Source organism: Elaeis guineensis, chromosome 10 (assembly GCF_000442705.2).
Source record: "Elaeis guineensis isolate ETL-2024a chromosome 10, EG11, whole genome shotgun sequence".
In the NCBI taxonomy this organism is placed as follows: domain Eukaryota; kingdom Viridiplantae; phylum Streptophyta; class Magnoliopsida; order Arecales; family Arecaceae; genus Elaeis; species Elaeis guineensis.
Genome location: NC_026002.2, coordinates 24650746 through 24668907, shown reverse-complemented (window position 1 = coordinate 24668907; position 18162 = coordinate 24650746).

Sequence of the window (18162 nt, the reverse complement as noted above, 5' to 3'; positions counted from 1 at the left end):
ATGTGAAGCTGATATTCTATGACTTATTACATCATCAAAAAACATATGTTTTTTTGGGTGAAAAGAAACATACGTTTTTTGGGGAAAAAAAAAAAAAAAGGGGGTGATGGATGATTATACTCATGCTCGTAGGTCTATAGGATTTGGAGGGCATATGGAGAGATCCATGGCCCAATAGATTTAATCAGAGACTGGGGCCAGATAAAAAATGGGCCTAAGTTTTGCAACCCCACTTTTCGTGAATTGAGGGCTGGAAGTGGGAATAGATCCAATTGGCTTTAGGTCTGTGATTTAGACCCAAATCCAACCCATCACTACTTGGGTGTGGGTTGGATCAGATCTTTCGAGTCAGGTAGTTTGAGTTTTTAAGGCAATACTTAAAATTTTGAACAACTATATGTTGCAGGCCTAGTCTTCGATCAGGTCAGTCGGGTTGGGTCTGATTTCATAAAGTCCATGCATGAACCTATTTGAAAATCAAGCCCCAATGAGGACCTATTGCTGACTAGCAGGGCTTCTTATAGCTTTTAGTATGTTTTCCTTTAAAGAAAAAAAAAAAAAAAAAAACTTTAAGTATGCTGTCAGGTTGCTAAATTGGGTCCATCTAACCCACCCCCCAAGCAATTCTTCTTAAATACAAATGGAGAGCTAAGTTTGAATGGCAATTATCGTACTTAAAGTTTCAAGCTGCCTGAAACAAACAGACCATTGAAGAGTAATTGTTTCCGACAGGATTGAAAAATGATCGGATATAAGTCATATATATCCATATCTATATTTATATTTATTCAGTAAAAATAAATATATATATAAATATTAAATAAATACTTAGTTCTATATCTATATTATTCTAAACAAATAATACAAATGGGATACCTATGATATTCATGTTTGTTCTAAATAAATATTGATATAAATCAAATATCATTATATATGCAAATCAATATTTTAGGCAAATTTTGACAAAAGTTTTATTTTGAGAAAAGGATAAAGAATAATACTAAATTATATAATTTAGGCATATAGATAGCTTTAAAGAAGTGGGAGAGTGGCACATATTTTACATAAAAAATTTATATAATTAATAGATCACTTTTTGGACATAAAAAGATGTATGATCATTCATATCAATTTTAAGCAAGTCCCTTATTCACAATTTTGATAAAAAAAAATTTCTCTATTTTTAAAGTAATGTTAATTATATGAATATCTAGACTTGTAAATACTTTAATATCCAAAAGTCCGTGTCTAAATCTAAATTTAAAAAAGATCTTACTCTCCAAATATGCGAGTCCACATCTATGAAACCCTACTATCAGAATACCTAAATCTGAGTCTGAGAAAGTCCTGTTATTTGGATTTCTGAATCCCAATCTAGAAAAATACTTAAAATTCATAACCATATTTGTACTCAAACTTGGCTTTAAACATTCTAACACAACTTCAATGCTAGGTTATAAACTAAGATTAGGTTAGTCTTTAATTTGATTAACATTTATTTTCACCGCATCCTTACTCGAACTAACACATAAGAGACAAGTATCCAAATTGGTGCCAAGGAGCAAGGATATGTATAATGAATATTCCAAGAGCTATGACCAAATGGAGATTGTATAGGAGCTGACTAAGGATATTCTAGTAGAGGAAAAAGTGAGAATACTCCTAGAAGCCAAATACATGAAATGATGATATAAAGTAGGCTAGTAGAGATATGACGGGAAGAATGATTACCAATCTGATGAGTGATATTGGGGTTATCAACCTAATAAATAAGATAAGATCTATTGGTTTGACAAGTGGCACCACATTGGGAGGTGTAGTAGGAGATAATTGGTATCAGTTACCCCAACCATGAAGAGTGGAAGTAGACGTGGACAACAATTATAGTAGGTAGTTACTTTATTTTAATATAAATATTGAATTTGTACTTTATATGAGATGATCTTTTGATAATTAATTCAATATATCTTTTATCTTAATTTCACTCCATTGATAATTTTTATCGTAAAAGTGGATATAAATATTGAATTTGTACTTTATATGAGATGATCTTTTGATAATTAATTCAATATATCTTTTATCTTAATTTCACTCCATTAATAATTTTTATCGTAAAAGTGGATATAACATAGACTTCTACCATAGCTCGGTGCTAGACCCCGTCGTAATCCAATGCTATACTTTACTATAGCCAAGAGGTATACCTCTCATCTATTTTTGAACAATGATGTTGATGGTGGTTTGAATGTTAAAGTACCTAGACCCACACTATTCTTTATCCTCCATTTGATTTTCATCATTATCTTTCCAACTGATTAGATACCAATGGTATACCTATGCACATCAACCTTATTGCCACTACAATTGAATCCTTTCTCCACCGACTAACTGAATTTTCTAGGACCTCAAATTTTTCAGAGCTCATCTGAATGAGATAAAAAGGTGCTGGTAAATCTTTTCTAACATATGAGTGGGATAGAAAAAGGAACCAACAAATTATAAAAAGTGGTTGATTAAGGAAGATGAGGGACAAAGACAAGAGGAGAGATAGAAATGAGATATAAAAAAGCTAGAGAGCTTGGTAGTTTGGTGAGAGCACGTGGAGAGAGGGAGAGAAATCTAAGTTGATGTGCGAGATGAGGAGAAAGCTAGTTGAAAAAGAGAATATGCAAGATGATACATCTCAATATTTTGAGATATGAAGTTTATTTGGATAAAAAATATAATTTTTAGTTAAAGATAATATTCAAAAGATATAAATATTTAAGATGAGTAAAGGTGCAGTCGACTAAGGGCACTAGTGTTTGCCTTTCTTATCCTATTTGGATGTATGAAGGAATTTATTGGCTGATGAAAAAATGATAAGTTAAATAGTTATGATAGATCAATGTGCAGGGATGCCAATGAAATTGGATCAGCTAGAAAGATAATAATCCAATGGAGATTAGATAGTAGTATGGATTCAAATACTTGGACTATCAAAGACTTCACCATTGTTCAAAGAGGTTGGATTTGAATAAGGATAGAGATATGGTACTAGGCTACTATAGTAGAAATTTTAGATTATAACTCCTAGGGTAGAAGCTATCGATAAATTTAAGAACTAAGCTCAGATAAATTATATAGATTTGAATTATTGAAGAATGATTCATACACAACACATACCTATTACTTATACTAAAATATAATAATTGCTCATTCTGACAATTACCATCTACATCTGGTTCCACTTGATAGTTCTGGTAATTGACACCAGTTTTTCTCTACTATGCATGATTATTAGCATGATTGTCCTACATCAACCGTCAAACCAATAATCATATATTATCGATCATAGCTTATATTGACCATCTTTTCTACATCAGCTTGTAATATAATACTTCTATATTATGAAGTATCTTTGAGATCATTCAAGTAATCTCGATCTCTTTTGGGTATTATGGTTGATCGTGACCAAATTTTAAGCTTTCAACATGCTTATTAGTGATAGAACTTTTCTCTTTGGGTTCATCCTTTCATGCAGTAAACTTTATCATGATTAAACTCCACCAAGTCCAGCAAAGATCACGTGGCTTTAATCCATTTTGACTAAACCTAATATTAATCTATGTTGCATTTGCTCATGACTGCCAATTAGATTGTTGAAATGGGGTGTAAACACCTAATCACTATGATGCCCAAGTTTATATTAAAAATATTTAAAATAAAATATAAAAAATAAAAAAATTTATAGAGGCACATCTTAAAATTTGGGTCATTTGTATTTAGAGTCCAAAAGTTTAAAAAGTTACAAACATACAACAAAACTTTAAATCATTGCAAAGTAGCATGGTTAACTGTCTATATTACAAAATGTTATGTCGTGAAGGTTAGTTGATTGGTTAATTTTTATAAAATTTCCTAACCACCCTTCCTTTCAATAGAACAAGAAGTTTTTGTTTTGGCAGAAATTAAAAGAAAAGGAGGAAAGTAGCACTTTGAGATTGGTGCCAGTAGATAAACAATTTCATCCATTAAGATTTATGCAAATAGATGAATGATAAAGCTTAGAGTACTTGAAGATAAATAACAAAATATGGATGAACGATAGAGTATGAATTGCTTTGAAACTATGTAGATAGATGAATAACAAAATATGGAGTCCTTTAAGATCTATGCTGGCATGTAAATAATAGTATATAGAGTACTTTGAGATCTATATAAGCAAAAAATAACAAAAAATAAAATGCTTTAAAATGCATGTAGATGGATGGATGATAAAGCATGAAATACTTTGAGATCCATATAAAAGGATAGATGATGGAGAATTGATCACTTTGAGATTTGTACAATTAAGTAGATAAATGACAGAGGATAGAGCACTTCAAAATCCATGTGAATAGATAAATGATAAAAGATGAAGTGCTTCAAGATTTGTATAAGCAGATAGATAATAGAGAATGAAGTATTTTAAGATCTGTGCAGATAGATAGTATTAGAGGATGAAATGTTTCAAGATTTATGTAAATGAATAGATGATAAAGAATACGATGCTTTAATATTGTGCAGGTAGATAAATGATAGAGAATGGCATGCTTTAAGATCTGTACAAATAAATGGATGATAGAAAATAAAGTACTTTAAGCTTTGTGTGAGCCAATAGATGATAGAAGACTGAATACTTTGAGATCTATGTGGACAAATAGATCGTAGATGAATCACTTTGAAATCTGTGTAAGCAAATAGATCATAGATAAAGTGCTTTGCAATATGTGCAAACAAATGAATGATAAAGAATAAAGCTCTTTAAGATCTATACATCTAGATGGATGATTAAGACAAGAGCACTTTAAGATCTGTGCTGACAAATGAATGACAAAAAATATGGTACTTTAAAATCTATGCAAATGGATAAATGATAAAGAAAGTGGTACTTTAAGATTTATGCAAGTAGATGGATAACAAAACATGACCTTTATGAGGTGAGGGTATTTTCATTTTTTTCGATTCCATTAATAATGTTAGGATCTAAATAGATGGTTGGGCCATTTTGCAATAATTTTAAAAATTTTTAGGATATATTTACAACTTTTTAAACTTTTGGGATCCAAATGCAAATGAGTTAAACTTTAAGAGATGTCTTTGTATTTTTTTCTAAAAAATATTAATGAATTTGTTATTTTAAATAGCATCACTACTCTTTTAGTTTCCATAAAGAAAATCATGAATTATCAATTTCTTAGAAAGATTGTAACAAATTATGTATAAATTTAAGAATATGTAGAAGCTATCAATATACTTATATATTTAAAAATAAATTCTAAAATATCATAAAGAATAAAATGAATAATTTTTTATAGTAAATACAACCATTTCTTATTCATTGCAACATAAATAAAAAATAATCATGAGTTACCTATTTCTTAGAAAGCTTGTCAAAAATTTTATATATTTTTTGGAATATATAGAAGTTACAAATACTTTTAAATATTTAAAAACTAATATTTTGAAGATATTATAAAGATTGAAATGAAGTATATTCATTTTTTATTTATACTAAAGTGAGTAGATTGATTTTTGATAAAGATAATTAATCATTAAACATAAAATATCATAACAAACATTCAAATGACTATAAGAAACCAAAATTCATAATTTTGTTTCTATATTTTTAGTGGTATAGATTATTCATTATTGTGAATCATCTATTTAGATACTCTAATACTAATTTAGAATCAAGAAAAATCGACAATATCTCTTCTTGAAAGGAGCATAATTCATCTTATATATACTATCACATTTCGAATATAGCATTTAAATCAGGCATATGATAGCCTCACGCTCCTTAGGACAAGAGTCTAAAAAATATGCAAGATCTATCTTCTTATCAATACATCAATCCAACTCAGATAATGATAAAAATAATCTCACTAATATTTTTATTTAATAAAAAAATAAATTCTTCAACAAAGGTTCAAAATAATTTTTATTTAAAGAAAGTTAAGCAAGTGACACCCAAATTCTTTTGCTTCTCATTGATCGATCCTAAGCCCCATAAGTTCTTTTGAATCTGAAACAAAAAAAATAAAAAAGAGAGTGAACATTATAGGCTCAATAAGTTATCTATATCTCTGAGGGATCAAGCATAATTAAATTTTTTTTCAAATATAACAGTTAACTATAATAAACATATATACCAATATAATTTTTATTTTTCAAAATATATAACGTGCATTGCAGTAAAATATAAAATTTTCTCTTAATCTTTGATGGCTACGGTCATAATCAGCCCCTTGACAAAGTCCAGAAGAGACTAGCTCCTAAATATAGAATATCTAATCCATCGGCATATACCAACGATCAGCCCCACTTGCTAGATCCAGAAGGAAACTAGCCCTGATACCACTCTCTCATGTGCCCGATCCGGATGTTGGATTTGAGATGTGATATATAAAGAGAGAGTTAGACTAAATGCTTGAAGATCAGGATACTTTCAAGCATTTGGTCTTGGATACTTTCTATTCAAAATCAATAATAGGTACATCGAAAGACATATCCATTCCATTGATCATGATCCATGATGTGCAAAATATCTATAACACAAAAATCATAAAAATTTGATATCTTTGACCCATGCATCGAAAGGATATGAAATGGATATATAATTTCATGGCATGATATTATATTTTGGTTTGATCTATAATCTAGAAGCATCATCTAAATTTTGGATTCTTATATATTTTAACATATTTAGATCAAAATCAATAGTGTCGATGAGCAATTATACATTCTATAGTGTACTTTTGCTCTATAGTTATATTGTTACCATTCCCTCCAAAGTAAATAAGTTTTAATTTAAGCATATTTCATATATCATTGTTCATCATCAATAGTGTCGAATTTTATTTTTGAAAGGCCCATCGTTAATTTTGTTAAAACTATTTAAGATCAAATCTGTACTCTTAATCTTGATCTAAATATTTTAAAATATGTATAGATCAAATTTTAGCTGATTTGATTTCATTTGGGCTATAGATTAAATAAAGACATTACATGATACCATTAAAATTGTTCATTTTTATATATCCAATACATTGGCAGAAGATCTAAACAATGCATAATTTTTTTTACTTCTAGGTAATTTGTGGGTCACAAATGATGATCAACAATATTAATTTTTATTCTGATAGGTCCATCATTGATGTTTATTCTGAAACATTTAGAGTTAAATACACCCGATCGAATGCATCTTTGCCTAACTCTACCTATAAATATTTGTGCATGATGTGCATTTAAATCTATTTGGATTTGCTGCAGCAATCTAAAGATCATGTGTCCAGCTAGAGTCCATAGTAGGCTGAAAAGCCATCAAAACTTGTCAAAAAACAGGAGCCATGCATGCTGATGGGCCTTGGGCTCTCGTAGGGCCACATGACAGTATTTCTTAGCAGGCAAATTCTTTATGCACTGCAGATGATAGAAAAAATCTGATATAGAGTGCACCGTCTTATCCGATTGGTCCATATGATCATCGATTTTCAATATATATTTAATACTTATAAATTAATTTTTTTATTTAAAAATTTTGTATGATAAAAATATCCCTTTTCTTTGATAAAGTTATGACATCCTATGTTCATATTATAATATCCCACATTCAAAAAATTATAATTATTGTCCGCAAGATATCCTAATATAATGCAGGATATCATAATATGCACAAAATATCATAATTTTTTACAAAGAACAAGAATATTTTTGTCATTCAAAATTTTTAAATAAAAAAACTGATCTACAAGCATTAAATGCGCATTAAAAAGTAGTTGGATAAAAATACTCCTTCCATATTATGATATGCTAGACCATATTATGACATCCTAAGCTATAGATGTCATTATTTTTCTCAGATATTTTCATCATACAAAATTTTTAAACAAAAAAAATCAATCTATAGATATTAAATATTTATTAAAAAATGATGACTATGTAGATTAATCGAATAAGACGATGTACTCCGCATCAGATTTTTTACACCATCCGTGGCGCACAAAAAATTTCTCTTCCTTAGCATTCATATTTCCTCTAGTCCTGCTGCTATTCCTGCTTCCCCCGTTTTTGAGCAATTATTCCCCTGGGTACAATACCTCTCTTCCAATTATTCTACAGTTCTTTTTCGCCCTTTATGGATGCATCAATCATCCATTGATGCTGCTATCTGAGGTGTGCAGCACAATATAAAATCACTACCTCTTTAGACCATCTCCATCCCTTAAAAGCTCACCATAGCTTCATTTTTTATGGGCAATGATTGAATAGTGGGAGCACTTTTGTCCCCCCTTATCTACTGAAAGCAAACACTCTGCTTGCCACACGTTTCTAGGCTATCTTTCTATGAACGCATCCAACCACCAAACATGAAAATATTTACTTGATTTGTAACTTCCAAGTAACTTGATATTATAACAAATCCTGTATTCAGGATCCTATCCTACCAAATCCAAGAGAGAGGACCGCTTGAACCATCCAACTAACATGGATCTGGGAACCATGCATGTCTGAAGAAATTTGTGATCACATGAAGCTCCGATGGTCAAGTAAACTTGTTCAATTCGGAACATATCTTATTCAGTCGCAAATTACATGCTAATTATCAATTCTCTCTGCGAGCCAACTTGCAACTCGATCAAGTCTTGCAATAAATTTGGGTTTTATTTGCTGCGCAAGCATTTTAAATTATGCATTGTTTTGTGAAACATTTGCTAAATGAGCTATGATCACAAAGATCCAACAAATATATTCTATCAAATTTTCATGGTGGAGAGTTGCGCTGAGCCAAGTTTTCTGGAATATGCTAATGCTTTGAAATCATAATATATTAATAAAATAATAAAATTAAAAAGATGATCATTTTTTTTAATGGTAAATTGGCAGTTTATGCTGTAACCATTAAAAAATAATTATTACAATTTGGATCCATTATGTTTAGCAATAAAAGATATCATCCGATCAACCATCCTACAAACCTCTTTAAAGATATGTCTAGCTTTGCACAAAGCGACAGTCGACTTTAATTTCCAAATCTTTAATGACAAAGAATCAGTATGCACCTGGAACGGTCTTCTGATGTAGTTCAGGAAATAATTGTTCCAGAATCCCCTTCCAATATAATATGATTAGTCTATAAATTTATGGTAGCATTACCTAATCTTTCCTAAACAGTTTTTAATTCAGCCATGGGGACCGTAACATCAATGAAATGGGAGCCTCCCGCTGCAACAAACGCCGCTCTGTAGTCACCAACAACAAATCCAACTCCACCACATTGACCTCTATTCCTCACATTGACTGTTGTTTAATACGTGTAAAGACCTTGATCTTGCACGGAAAACGCACGCTGTTCGAGACCAAACAGTTGATCAACCCTCGTCATGGAGTTCCTGCTACGAAACAAAGAGGCCACCAAGGCCAACGAACATTGCCACGTGTCCACATGTATCAACGACACGTATGCCACTAGAAGGAGTTGATGCGTCGGATGCTTCCAATACTTAACCACTATGGGGTCCAAGAGCTGGAAAGGCTTCCTTTTTCTAAAGCTTCTTTAGAAGCCGTATCCACCAACTTGTTGACCAACCCCACCAAAACCTTCCTTCCAACTATTTGAGATGAAATTATCATTTTGACCATTTCTGTTCCGATAATTTGATGTCCAAGTATTGCCTTTTATTGATGTTGTTTGGGCTTGACGTGGAGGTCACTCCTACCTCAAAATGGAAGAGTGACCATTCAATTCATTATGTTGGTTGATTTTTTCCAACAATTTGATGTCCAAGTATCGCCTTTTATTTGTGTTGTTTGGGTTTGACGTGGAGGTCACCCGTAGCTCAAAAGGGAAGAGTCACCATTCGATTCATTATGTCCATAGATCCATGCAAAAGTTTTGATTTTAATATACTTCTCAAGGAAAAAAAGAAAATGCTCCAGATATTATATAATTCTATCTAAAGCCCGAGCATTTAGATGAATTGGCTCAAGAAAATATAAACATGACCGGAGTCCTTAACTTATTTCTAACATCCCCTCTCATGCGTAGGGCTCAAGGGATGAAACCCACAACAAGAGGTGACATGTGAATTAATAAATAGGAGTGTGAAGTTCCAGTAAGCAAAAAGAATGATAGATTTTGATGCCATGTCAAGATCCTATTTAAAAATTCAAATGTTTAGATGAATGGGTGTAAGAATATATAAGCACCACAAGAATCCTTAACATATTCAATATGGGACTATTATTTCTCAACAACAAAAATATATGATTTAATTTTAGGTAATTTTTAATGAGCTTGGAGCCATTAATAATAGAAGCCACTTGAAGTAGATGCTAAACCATGCTTGTGCTTTTCCATACCTATACTTGTTTTATATGCGGTTATCCCTTTTTTATGCTTACCCATATACGGTACCATAAATGTACGTGTGGGAGAGGGAGAGGGAGAGGGAGAGTGGGGCTCGAAGCAAAGGGCCATTAAATCAAGAATTTTTTTTCTTGAGCAAAAATAGTGAGATGTCACTATATATTAATGAGATATGAAATAAGTATCTAAACATAGTAAAAAATATTTAAAATAAAAAATAAAAAAAAAGAAATTAAAGAAAAAAATATATAGTGGAATTCAATCGGCAAAACAAGTAATTGGGAACAAGTTTGTCAAATTTAATTGCTAATTGCAGTCAAATCAAAGACCGCAGATTAATCATCTAAATATTTTTTGAAAATTAGTAATCTAATTATTTATCTCAGACAGTTCATTATACCATATAATGCAAAACTCTTCCTTATATGTCACATAATTTTTGTGTCCATGCTTGTATAACATACACCTGCACCGCTCATACCTATTGTTAAAAAAAATACAAATTATCCATGTTTACACTTTGTTTATCAAGTGATTTTGCAACTATTTTTCCCAATTGCGTGTTGTGATATTGAAAGGTTTTCTACGTGATATCATTCTCTTTTGGAAGAGTTCTTGTATTCATTTTCCTCAAAATACTTCCATGTATTGTTTTTGGATAATACTTCCAAATATTGTTAACTTAGCTAGTTGGTACCCTTTTTTCTAAGAGATTACCCTTAGGAGAGATCTAGGGTTCAAATCCCGAGAGCGATATATAACATTTTATTACTAAAAAAAATAAGAAGCACGTATGAAAAAGATTTAAGCTTAAGCAGACAAATCCTAATTGTTGTTAGCTTGATTGGTTGACACCTCTCTTGCAAGATGTTGCCTTTTAAGGGAAATCCGGTATTGGATGCAAGGATCAAGTTGTAAATTGGGACTTACTCCTGTGATCACTTCTCTCTCTTAATAATCAAATATTTCAAGTTTGATTCTTGGATGGTGCATCCTAAAAATAGGTATCTAATTAATTATTCTCTGAATGGGCCTCTCTCCCTTCCTTTCAAAAGAAGATGTAAGGATTAAGCTATTTTGATTGAGTTCCAAGAACCAGTGATAGTATAAAATATTTGCAACAACTGAGGATTAAGTGGGAATAATGTCATGAATAGTTAAACTCATGCATCTAGTTAAGGAATGGGTTAATTGGCTTTGTCACCAAGCGAGATGTAACAATTGCTAGATTGCAAAAAGAATTGCTAGATTGCAAAAGCTGAGATGGTGGTATTAAAATCCAACATGATAGCTCACTCACACTAACCCAATGGAGAAACTACCAAGTCAATCTCGGATCAGTCTAGAGGAAGTATGACTTGATTAGTATTAGCTTCGGTTGCTAACAAATTACATTGTGGAGTCAAGTTAGCATATTTATATGTTCTACATCCTTCTTCTTGAATGCACATAGGCATTATGAACTGGGGAAAAAATAAGAAACATTATACCAATGAAAGAAAATGACAATTTGATCAAAAGACCTTGGCCGGCTCGAGATCATTGCATATTATGTAATGCCGTTGAGGAATCAACCTATCACTAGTTTGTTTCTTAAATGGTAGTTTACAAAGAAAATTTCAGATTTTGCTAACAGAAAGATGAATTTTGAGAGATGGCCTTGTTCGTTAATTTTTTGTTACATAGAGAGTGAAAAGAATCAAGGAGAAATGGAGAATTGGTTGACGCAGCTATCTAGTTAAGTCTAGAGAAGAAAGGAACTCAAAGATTTTCGAAATTGAGGCCTTGATCATCGAAAAGATAAACGGTTTTTGGAATCAATGGGCTTTTGTAGTGCATTATAAGTATTTGTCTAAGATTGAATGTTTCTAAAGTTGCTTGTTTCAATTAGTTAAGTGATTTTGTTTACAAACTTTGCTACGGTGGTTTGGAGTAGCAATTTATAAATTTCATGTTTGCCATAAAATCTAATGGTTTTCTTGTGTTCTTTTTCCAAATTGAAAAAAAAATAAGGGTATGCTTGGTTAATAGGAAATGAAACTTTAAAATTAGAATGAAAATAAATGACTTTCAGTTTGACTATTTGATTGGAAGGAGTCTCATTTTCTTTCTATTTCTAGGAGAAATAAGAATACTCCAATTCTCCAAAATTCAATATCTATTCTCTCTTAGTATTCAATCACATTCCGATTCCGAGTTTAATTTCAGTCTCAAATCAAATGCATCGGAGAATATAGTCATTTCGATTCTTATTCTAATCGATTTTGAGCCTGATTCCAATCTTGAAACCTAATGTGCCCTAAATAGCAATCAATAAAATATCCAAGTAGGGCTTGAGAATTGCCGAGGGATGTAGCTCTACCACTATTTGCCAAGGGCAGTAGCAGGGAGCCGACTTTAATTCCTAGATACAATAGTTGGAGTAAAATTATCTTCTTTTAGAAACAAAAGATATCATGGCTATGCTAAGCTTCGAGCTTAAGAGTTGGGCTAGAAAGCTAATGGAAGAAGTTGATGATGATTGAATGTGTCCTTGAACTGGACGAGCAGTCTATTATCACTTGGCCAACCTGAAATTGAAAAAGCAGGTCTACTTACCATAATTTGTCATATCAAGAGATTTTTCAATACTTAAATCTGTTAGATCCTGAAAAAATAGCAGAAAGCTTAAAAATCATAGAATTTGCAGATATATTATTAATATATTATATCAATATTGTATATATGATACTATATTATATTTGATATCATATCTTATATTTATAATATATATTAAATTATAATATATTATTAATTATATTATTGTCATATCATGATTTAATAATAATTTTAAATTAGAGTAAATATATCTTCTTATACTTTATATATATATAATAAAAATATTTAATATATTACTTTTATTTACCTTATTTTTCTAATCAAAATAAATATTGATACTAATAAATAATATATGATAATTATGAATAAAAATATTGATTATATAATAGCAACTAATATAATTTTATAGGATTAATAATTTATAGGACTAATAAATATATTTTTATAAAATCTATGAATTATTAATATATTAATAAATATATTAATATTTTATTTATAGTATATGATTAATAAATATATCTTTTTAAAATATATTATGGATAGTTTTGATTTTATATAATCAAAGATTTTAAATTTTAATGAAATACCAAACAAGTTATTCATGAATATCCGAAAATCTTTAATCACTAGGTCATAGTCTGTCAAGCACAATGATTTTAGATCATGATAATCAGATTACCATTAGATTCTGATCATCGATAATCTTAGATTATCACGTTGATTCCATTTGGATCACCAAATGCTACCATAGCTCCATCAATTATCCCTTTATTTACATTGGGATCGATGCCATTCTCGAGATTGGTGGGACACGCATTAAATTGCTTTGTAATGGTTCCTGCATTGCGCATACGGTGATAACTATTCTGATTTTGCAGTAATGGCCCAAAAATCTCAGATCGTGGTCACGCTTCAATTTATAAATAGGTCTGAATTGGAGGCATATGCCTCTTCACATCGTTTAAGTGGATCAGCCCAATGCTTCGGCCGATATCGAGGTAAAATTAACTATGGCCTTTGCCAAGGTCAGGGTGATGTCGGTCCACATCGAGATGGCGATGATACATATACATCACAGCAATTACCATGCAATATCTATTCCTCCAAAAAGAAGGAATAACATCCAGAATTATTATGAACAAACGTTACCACATTAAGCATTGATAGGTCATATCCCAACCCAGAATTGAAAGTACAATGAGGTTTACTAGTCAACAACAATATTACGATGAAGTTGCCACCTTAATGCTGACTGTGACTCATCCATCCAATGTTCGTCATGCTTCTTTTAAATTCCACTTGTTTGCCCCCTTAAGCCACCTCTAAATCCTCTAGAATAATCAAAAGCAAAAGGAAGTTAAACACACAACAATTTTGACACATCATTCATGCGCGAAAGGCTTCTTATCTTGCCACCTTTTTTTTTTTTTTCCCTAAAAATCAAAATCATCAAATTCTTCCGAAATCTGTTTGATTGGGATTAATTTGATATAAAAAAATAAATTTTATATCACATGTTTATCCCCTAAAATAATCAAAGATAAAGGGAAATTAAACACGCAACAATTTTGACACATCATTCATGCATGCGTGAAAGGCTTCTTATTTTACCATCTATTTTTTTTCTAGAATTCAAAATTATCAAATTTTTTTAGAGTCCATTTAATTGGAGTTAATTTGATATTTTATATCATATTATCATATTTAATATAAAAAATTAAAAAAAAAGATGATAAAAAAATTGATGAATTTCATATTTATTTTTTTATACTTGACAAATAGAAAGTAAAGCAAATAATATGGGAGGATGGTATTTAGTAAATTCTCAAACGATGATCATCTATATTTGATATTTTTTTAATAATATATATATATAATTATTGAATTTATTTTGATATTTTTTTAAATTTATTTAATAAAAATTTCTATAAAAAAAATTTCAGATGTAAATGATACTAGAAATATGTGATTATAATCATTATATAAAAATTGATTGAAAATAATAATATTTTTTTGATTATAATTATTATATAAAAATTAATTAAAAATAATAGCACTATGTTGATATCTATTTTATATCGAAGCATATTTATAAATTTGATCATATTTTTATATAAAATTATTTTCAATCAAATATAATATTTTTTACTATTATATTTGATAATAAATTTTTTATCGATTAGATACAGTAAAAATTATTTTTTTAAATAAATAATTTTTAAAAATTATTAAATTATTTTATAATCTGATATATTTAAATCGGATCCTTATTGTATTTTTAAAAATAACTAATGCTGCACTTGTCCAAAAAAAAAAAAAAAGGGTAACTAATGTTGAAAAAGTCCTGAGGCAGACCCTTCCGGCCCTTGGGTTTTGGCAGTACACATCCATGCTGCCAATACAATGGAGTACAAGTTAATGGGGGAGTACAAGTTGTACTGCGCTTTCTGTTGAACATGTCCGACATCTTGCGTTTGTTTATTGTTCCCAAGTTGCCTTCAGGCCTGCCTTCAGCCCGCAGAAATGAAGGTCCCACGAGACTTTTGCTTTTTTTTTTTTTAATTAGCAAGCAGCCATTATCGACGGCATAATTCAGAAAGATATTTTAATCTCAAGTTGTTGGGAGCTGGAAGCCAATGACCTGGGCGTCGTGTCCCGAATAATTGCTTCTGGTTTGGTCAATTGGACACACTTCATCAGTGACATCTATATACTTGAAGATGATAACAAAGTTTGCTATTGCATAATATCAGTATATCACCTCAAAAAACTTATTTAGTATATCAGTTAACTTGTAATTAATTTCTATCATTGCTTTTGAATTGATATTTTTTCTTTGTTATGCTGCCAATTTAGCAAAGATTAATTAGAGAATGCTAAAAATAGTCAGGCATGTATGGAGAATTACATGTGCAAGAGCATTTAATACTGCCGAGATAATAATATATTTAATTTTAAGATTGTTTTTTCTTTTATCATGGCCGGATGGCTTCCTCGCTACCTAAAATGGTTGGTGCATGATAAATTTTAAAAAATAACATAAAATTATATTTTCTTTCTATTTAAAATTAACATCGGTTGGATCCATGTTAGCCGAATTCTGGAATCAATTTTTTAAAATTACATATTTTGAAATTTAAAAAAAAAAATTTATGATGGTTGTAGAGAATTTGTAGTTTGAGACTGTTATGTTATTATTATTGTTATTTTCTTTTGTTGCAAATCCAATCTCTTTGTTTGGGTGGTGGTAGGTTCGTCATCATGGAACCATACCGCACGATGTCAATTATTATTTCAAAGTAGTTTCTATTACAAATAGCTTCTAAGGTTGAAATATTGAAAATGACCATAAGAATTTGAGGAATTCAAAAGCATCGGTAGCGATGGGTATTGCGTTGCTATTTTGACCCTGTCCTTAATTTAATGTGATAAATACGTCTAATATTGTACAAACAACAATTATCATATTCAAGTTATTTCTGGTACCATATTATATTATAGAGCAGGGGTAATGTTCATTATTTGACACTAATTTTTAAGAAATTAAAATGATGTGACTGATATAAATAATGACATGATGGTAACTGTTCATCATGCTTATGCAACGATGACATTTCCCATGCCTTATATTTGCGGCAAGGGGTAAGCATGAACAAAACTAGCTGTATGTAGAATACTGCTCTATTCAATTGCGTCCAACTTAATTTTATCCATTACAATTTTTGAGGGATTTAGCTCATAAAATCTATCCTGATTTATACAGGACACCTCTAGATGAGCCCACGAGAAACACATGATCGACTGGGACCATAACAGATTGGTAGTACGGTATTGCTAGTTTGATAGTATTTTTTTTATAAATGATAATATTTTATTTTCATGAATCTATCTTAATTTTTATCTAATAAAATCAAAAAATTAATTTTAACCGATGAGTTTTTAAGATTTTATTTGAATTACTGCTGGTGGTAGAGTTTTTATTAGTAGAAATATAAATTTTTTCAAAAATAATTTAAAATAAAACTTAACATCTCATCCAAAATAAAAATAGAATTAAAATATAGAAATATAGCTAGCCTGACGGAAAGTCTTGCAATGGCTACAACATTGCTCTTCAACATAAAACAAGCATTGTATTTTTCCTTTTACCCTCAAAAAAAATGAAGAAGCAACCACAATGCTTTATTACGTATAAATTAAACCATATAGTCTTAGCACGAGGCTGTTGCGTTATCAAACGTATAAAACAATAAGCATGTGAAGGGAAGGGGGAGAGAGAAAGAGGGACACCTTATGGAGAAAGAGAGAGAGAGAATCATTAAAAAAACTTTCGAGTACGGTCTAAGGTTCTAGAATTTATTCAGCGTAGGAGCCGCCCATGGTGTTGGGATTTCCTGACCCTGGTTTGGGCAAATCCCCCTCGGATGCAATCCTCAAGTACGTAAAAAATTTGGAACTTTACACGTGCCCTCGTGCATGGCCACCCGGGCAGACGTTAACGCCTTCCATGGTGGACAAACTTGTCTCGTTGAATGAAACGCCATACGCGCTTTCAAAAAGCCAACATAAACATGGGACAAACAGTTAAAATTAAACTTATAACCAATCAACCATGAGGCAAAAGCATAAAAACAAATCCATGTGGGTCTCCTGATGATGTTTTTTTTTTTTCCCCGTTTTCCTTTCCCTAGGAAAAAGTGGTCTTTTATCAACACTGTCTTCCTGCTCCATTGTAGAAGAAATATTTGGTTGGACTAGATTAATCTGGTGGACTGATCCGACCACAAAGCTACAAGGACAAAAAGATCCCCATGCTTGAGGAAAATCTATTAGGTGGATCAGGTCCAACATAAATTTAATCAGGATGAAATAAATCTCTTTTTCCTTCTCCATCTTTTTATTTGTAATAGTAACACATGCTGGGATGACTTCACCTGGATCCATGGTGGATCTCATCCATCGAATACTGTCTACCCCACTCCCTTTTTCCTCCTCTTTCTTCTTTGTCTATGTTCAGTCATTTTGCTTTTTCGTTGGGCTGGTACACCATCTCAACGGTGGACTTGGTCCAACTAATAAAATATCCCAATTGTAGGGGCTTATATAAGAACCAAATGTTTGGTTGGGTTTGCTATAGGTCCATTTTTGTCGGCAAGGAAGGGAGCAGTTTC